Below are 6,121 nucleotides of genomic sequence, written 5' to 3'. Positions count from 1 at the left end.
CTCGATCTCCTGACCTCGTGATCCGCCCGTCTCGGCCTCCCAAAGTGCTGGGATTACAGGCTTGAGCCACCGCGCCCGGCCTGTTCTCTTATATCTACATATAAGATAATAACATCTGTGAACAAAGAGAGTTTTATTTCTTCCTTCCCAAAGTGTTTACCTTTTATTTCCATTTTTGCCTTATTACACTAGCTAAGACTTCCAGTATAATATTAAAAAGGAGTGGTGAGAAGGCACATCCTTGCCTTGTTCATGATGTTAGTAGGAAAACTTCTAGTATATCACCACTAGGTATGTTGTTAGTTGTAGATTTTTTTGCAGATACTCCGTATCAAGTTGAGAAAGTTTCCTTGTATTCCTAGTTAACTGTGTTTTTATCATGAATCATGAATGAGCTTTGGATTTTGCCAAATGCTTTTTCTGTATTCATAGATATAATCATGTGATTTTTCTTTTTTAGCCTGCTAAGACGATGAATTACGTTACTTGATTTGTTAGTATTAAACCAGATTTGCATACCTGGGATAAATCCCACTTGGTTGTGATATACTTTTTTCTTTTTTGGGGGGAAGGGGGCGTGGGTGGGGACAGGGTCTTGCTGTCACCTAGGCAATGATGTGATTTTGGCTCACTGCAGCCTTGACCTCCTGGGCTCAAGCAATCCTCCCAACTCAACCTCCTGAGTAGCTGGGACCACAGGCACGTGCCACCACACCTGGCTAGTTTTTGTATTTTTTTTATAGAGATGGGTTTTCGCCATGTTGCTCAGACTGGTCTTGAACTCCTGAGCTCAAGCAATCTGCCCACCTTGGCCTCCCAAAGTGCTGGGATTACAGGTATGAGCCACTATGCCCGGTCTATAATTCTTGTATACATTGTTGGATTCAATTTGCTAATATTTCATTGAGAATTTTTGCATATAAGATCAAGAGAGATATTGGTCTGTAGTTTTCTCTCATCTAAGATCATGACAGACATTGGTCTGTAGTAGTGTCTTTTTCTGGTTCTGGTACTGACATAACAGTGGCATCTTAGAATAAATTAGGAAGTATTCCCTCTGCTTCTGTCTTCTGAAAGAGACTGTAGATAAGGGGTATAGTTTCTTCTTAAATGTTTGGTAAAGTTCACCAGCAAACCCATTTGTATATCTGGTGCTTCCTGCTTTGGAAGGTTATTGATTCAATTTATTTAATAGATATAAATCTATTCAGATTATCTTTTTGTAGACCTGGCAGAGTGTGTCTTTCAAGGAATTGGTCTAGTTCATCTAGGTTATCAGACTGGTAGGCACAGAGTTGTTCATAGTATTCCTTTATTTTCCTTTTAATGTCCATGGGATCTGTAGTGATAACCCTCTTTCATTTCTGACAGAAGTAATCTGTTTCCTCTCTCTTTTTCTCTTAGCTTTGCTAGAGGCTTATGCACTTTTACTAATACTGTCAAAGACCCAGCTATTGGTTCCACTGATTTTCTCTATTGATTTCCTGTTTTTAATTTTATTGGTTTCTAATTTTTTATTACGTCTTTTCTTCTGCTTACTTTGGATTTAATTTGCCATTTTTTTTTTTCAATTTCCTAAGGTGGAAACAAATGATTGATTTTAGACCTTTCTACTTTTCTATCATATGCATTCACTGCTATACATTTCCCTCTAAGCATGACTTTCACTGTATCCTATAAATTTTGATAAGTAGTGTTTTCATTTTCATTTAAAGTATTTTTAAATTTCACTGAGATTTCTTCTTTGATCCATGTATTATTCAGAAATAGTTGTTTAATCTCCACATATTTTGAGATTTTCCAGTTACCTTTCTATTATTTTATTTTATTTTTGGCTGAGTACAGAAGACTTTATTGATGGTACATGACAAGGTGGGGACTCTCTAGACCCCTCCCAATCTTCAGGGGATATGGCATGAAAACTGTGGTGGAGGGGAGATTCTTGGTGTAGTGGGGGACGGAGTGTGGCAGGGACTCCTCAGCAGCTGAGAGCCTCTCTTTTTCTCTCGTGCTCTCACTAGGGCTGGTGGTCCAGAGGGCTGTTACTCCTTGGAGGCCATGTGGACCAAGTGGTCCACCACCCCGTTGCTGAAGCCAAAGTAATTGTCATAACAGGAAATTACCTTGACAAAGTGGTTGCTGAGGGTAATGCTAGCCCCAGAATTGAAAGTGGAAGAGGGAGTGTCACCGTTAAAGTCACAGGGGACAACTTGGTGTTCAGTGTAGGCCAGTGTGCCCTCCAAGGGATCTTCCGATGCCTGCTTCACCATCTTCTTGAAGTCATATCTGGCAGGTTACTCCAGACAGCAGGTCAGGTCCACGACTGACACATTAGTGGTGGGGACCAAGGAAGGCCACCAGTGCTCTCCCCATTCAGCTTGGGGATGTCCTTGCCCACAGCCTTGGAAGTTCCAGTAGATGCAGAAATAATGTTCTGGAGAGCCCCACAACCATGACGTCACAGTTTCCCAGAAGAGCCATCCATAGGTTTCCTGGGTGGCAGTGATGGCAGGGACTGTGGTCATGAGTCCCTCCATGATGCCAAAGTTGTCATGGATGATCTTGGTCAGAGATCCTAAGCAATTGGTGGTGCAGGAGGCAATGCTGATGATTGTGAGGTTGCTTTCGTACTTCTCATGGTTCTCACCCATCAAACGGGGTCAAAGGGAGCAAAGATGATGACTCTTTGGCTCTCTCCTCTAAGTACGCCCCAGCCATATCCAAGATAGTAAAGACACCAGTTGACTACACAACACAACCAGTGCCAGCATCACCACATTTGATTTTGGTGGTATCTTGCTCCTGGAAGATGGTGATAGGATTTCCACTGATGACAAACTTCTGATTCTCAGCCTTGACAGTGCCATGGAGCTTGCCACTGGTGGAATCATACTGGAACATGTAGACCATGTAGCTGAAGTCAATGAAGGGGTCACTGATGATGACAATATCCACTTTGCCAGAGTTAAAAGCAACCCAGTTGACCAGATGCCCGGTACAACCAAATATGTTTACTACAAGCTTCAATTTCACCAAGTGTCTCAGGAACATGGCTTGTGCTGCATGAGATGTAGTCCTTTATCATATAGAAGGAACAGAGAGCATATCTTTCTCTATTGATTTTCAGTTTAATTCCACTGAGGTCTGAGAGTGGACACTATGTGATTAATATTTTTTAAAATCTGTTTAAGTATGTTTTATGGTCTATCTTGGTGAGTGTTCCATGACAGCTTGAGAAGAATGTGTACCTGCTGTTGTTGGATGAAGTGGTTGATAGATGTCAATTACATAAGTGGATCAATACTAATTACCTATAACTTTTTGAGGAAATGCATTACTTACATTTTCTTCTCATTTTTGTGAGTAAACGGTAGGTGTATATATTTATGAGGTACAGGAGATATTTTGATACAGGCATACAATGTGTAATAATCACACCAGGGTAAATGGGGCATCCATCACCTCAAGCATTTATCTTTTGTGTCACAATCCAATTATACTCTTTCAGTAATTAAATTATTATTTAGTCACTCTGCTGTGCTATCAAATACTAGATCTTATTCATTCTATTTTTGTATCAATTAACCGTCCCTACTTCCCCCCTACCCTTCCCAATAACCTTCACAGCCTCTGATAACCATTATTCTACTCTCTATTTCCATGAGTTCAACTATTTTAATTTTTAGCTCCCACCACAAATAAGTGAGGATATGTGAAGTTTGTCTTTCTGTGTCTGGCTTATTTCACCTAACATAATGACCACAGTTCCATCCATGTTGTTGCAAATGACAGGTCTCATTCTTTTTTATGGCTAAATAGTGCTCCAGTGTGTATATACACCATATTTTCCTTATTCATCATCTGTTGATCAGCGCTTAGGTTGCTTCCAAATCTTGGCTACTGTGAACAGTGCAATAAACAAAAGAGTGCAAATATCTCTTTAATACACTGATTTCCTTTCTATATGTATCTTTTTCTGCATATGAATGCCAGGTCATATCCTTCCTCTTAAGTATATACCTAGCAGTGGAATGGCTAGATCATATGGTAGCTCTATTTTTAGCTTCTTGAGGAACTCCAAACTGTTCTTCATAGTGGCTGTACTAATTCACATTCCCACCAACAGTGCATGAGGGTTCGCTTTTCTTCATATCCTTGCCAGCATTTGTTACTGCCTGTCTTTTGGATACAATCCATTTTAAATGGGCTGAAGTCATATCTCATAGTTTTGATTTAGAGTTCTTTGACAACCAATGATATTGAGCACTTTATCATATATCTGCTTTGCTATTTGTATGTCTTCTTTTGACATAGATCTATTCAGACCATTTGTCTATTTTCTTTAGACGGAGTCTTGCTCTGTTGGCTGGCCTGGAGTGCAGTGGCCGGATCTCAGCTCACTGCAGGCTCCGCCTCCCGGGTTTACGCCATTCTCCTGCCTCAGCCTCCCAAGTAGCTGGGACTACAGGCGCCCGCCACCTCACCCGGCTAGTTTTTTGTATTTTTTAGTAGAGACGGGGTTTCACAGTGTTAGCCAGGATGGTCTCGATCTCCTGACCTCATGATCCGCCTGTCTCGGCCTCCCAAAGTGCTGGGATTACAGGCTTGAGCCACCGCGCCTGGCCCTTTTGTCTATTTTCTAACTGAATTATAAGATTTTTTTTTTTCTATATGGTTGTTTGAGCTCCTTATATATTCTAATTATTTATCTCGTCAGATAGATAGTTTGCAAATATCTTCTCCCTTTCTGTGTGTTGCCTCTTCACTTTTCTTTTTTCTTTTTTTTTTGAGATGGAGTTTTGCTGTTGTTGCCCAGGTTGGAGTGAAATGGCGTGATATGGAGTGAAATGGCGTGATATCGGCTCACTGCAACCTCCACCTCCCAGGTCCAAGCTATTCTCCTGCCTCAGCCTCCCGAGTCACTGTGATCACAGGCGCCTGCCAACACGCCCAGGTAATGTTTGTATTTTTAGTAGAGACGGGGTTTCACCACGTTGGCCAGGCTGGTCTCGAACTCCTAACCTCAGGTGATCTGCTGGCCTCCCAAAGTACTAAGATTATAGGTGTGAGCCACTGCACCTGGCCACTCTTCACTTTTCTGTTTACTCTGTTGTGCAGAGCTTTTTTAACTTGATGTCATCCCATCTGTCCATCTTTTCTTTGGTTGCCTGTGTTTGTGGGGTTTTACTCAAGAAATCTTTGCCCGGTCTAATGTCCCAGGGAGTTTTCCCAATGTTGTTTTTAGTAGTTTCACAGTTCAGGTCTTAGATTTAAGTCGCTAATTCATTTTGATTTGACTTTTGTATGTGGTGAGAGACAAGGAGCTAGTTTCAATCTTCTGCATATGGATATTCAGCTTCTCCAGCACCATCTAATCAAGAGACTGTCCTTTCCCCAATGCATATTCTTGGCACCTTTGTCAAAAATGAGTTCACTGTAGATGTATGAACTGTTTCTAGGTTCTCTATCGTTTCATTGGTCTATGTGTCTGTTTTTATGCAAGTACCATGCTGTTTTGGTTACTATGGCTCTGTAGTATAATTTCAAGTCAGGTTATGTGATTTCCCCTATTTTGTTGTTTTTGCTCAGGATAGCTTTGGCTATTCTAGGTCTTTTATGATTTCATATAAATTTTAGGATTGTTTTTTCCGTTTCTGGGAAGACTGTCATATTTTGATAGGGATTGCACTGAATCTGTGACTGCTTTGGGTAGCACGAACATTTTAACAATATTGATTCTTACAATCTATGAACATGGAATATCTTTCCTTTTTGTGTGTGTGTCCTCTTCAATTTCTTTCACCAATGTTTTACAGTTTTCATTGTGAAGATCTTTCACTTCTTTGGTAAAGTTAATTCCTAGGTATTTTATTTGTAGCTATTGTAAATGGGATTATGTTCCTGATTTCTTTTTCAGATTATTCACTGTTGGCATATAGAAATGCTACTGATTTCTGTATGTTGATTTAGTATGCTGCAACTTTACTAAATTTATCAGTTCTAATAGTTTTTTGGTGGAGTCTAGGTTTTTCCAAATATAAGATCATATCACCTGCAAACAAGGATAATTTGACTTCTTCCTTTCTGATTTGGATGCCTTTTATTTATTTGTTTTTTTTTT

General features: G+C 40.2%; 1 protein-coding gene across 2 annotated transcripts in view; it reads right to left on the bottom strand.

Moving 5' to 3' along the window:
- Positions 1 to 6,121, bottom strand: part of CASC4 (cancer susceptibility candidate 4) — a 135,043-nt gene that overhangs the window by 67,106 nt on the left and 61,816 nt on the right. The window lies entirely within an intron of this gene.

Source organism: Colobus angolensis, unplaced genomic scaffold, assembly GCF_000951035.1.
Source record: "Colobus angolensis palliatus isolate OR3802 unplaced genomic scaffold, Cang.pa_1.0 Scaffold199, whole genome shotgun sequence".
In the NCBI taxonomy this organism is placed as follows: Eukaryota; Metazoa; Chordata; class Mammalia; order Primates; family Cercopithecidae; genus Colobus; species Colobus angolensis.
Note: the sequence above shows the minus strand (reverse complement) of the source record. Positions and strands in the feature narration are given on the sequence as shown.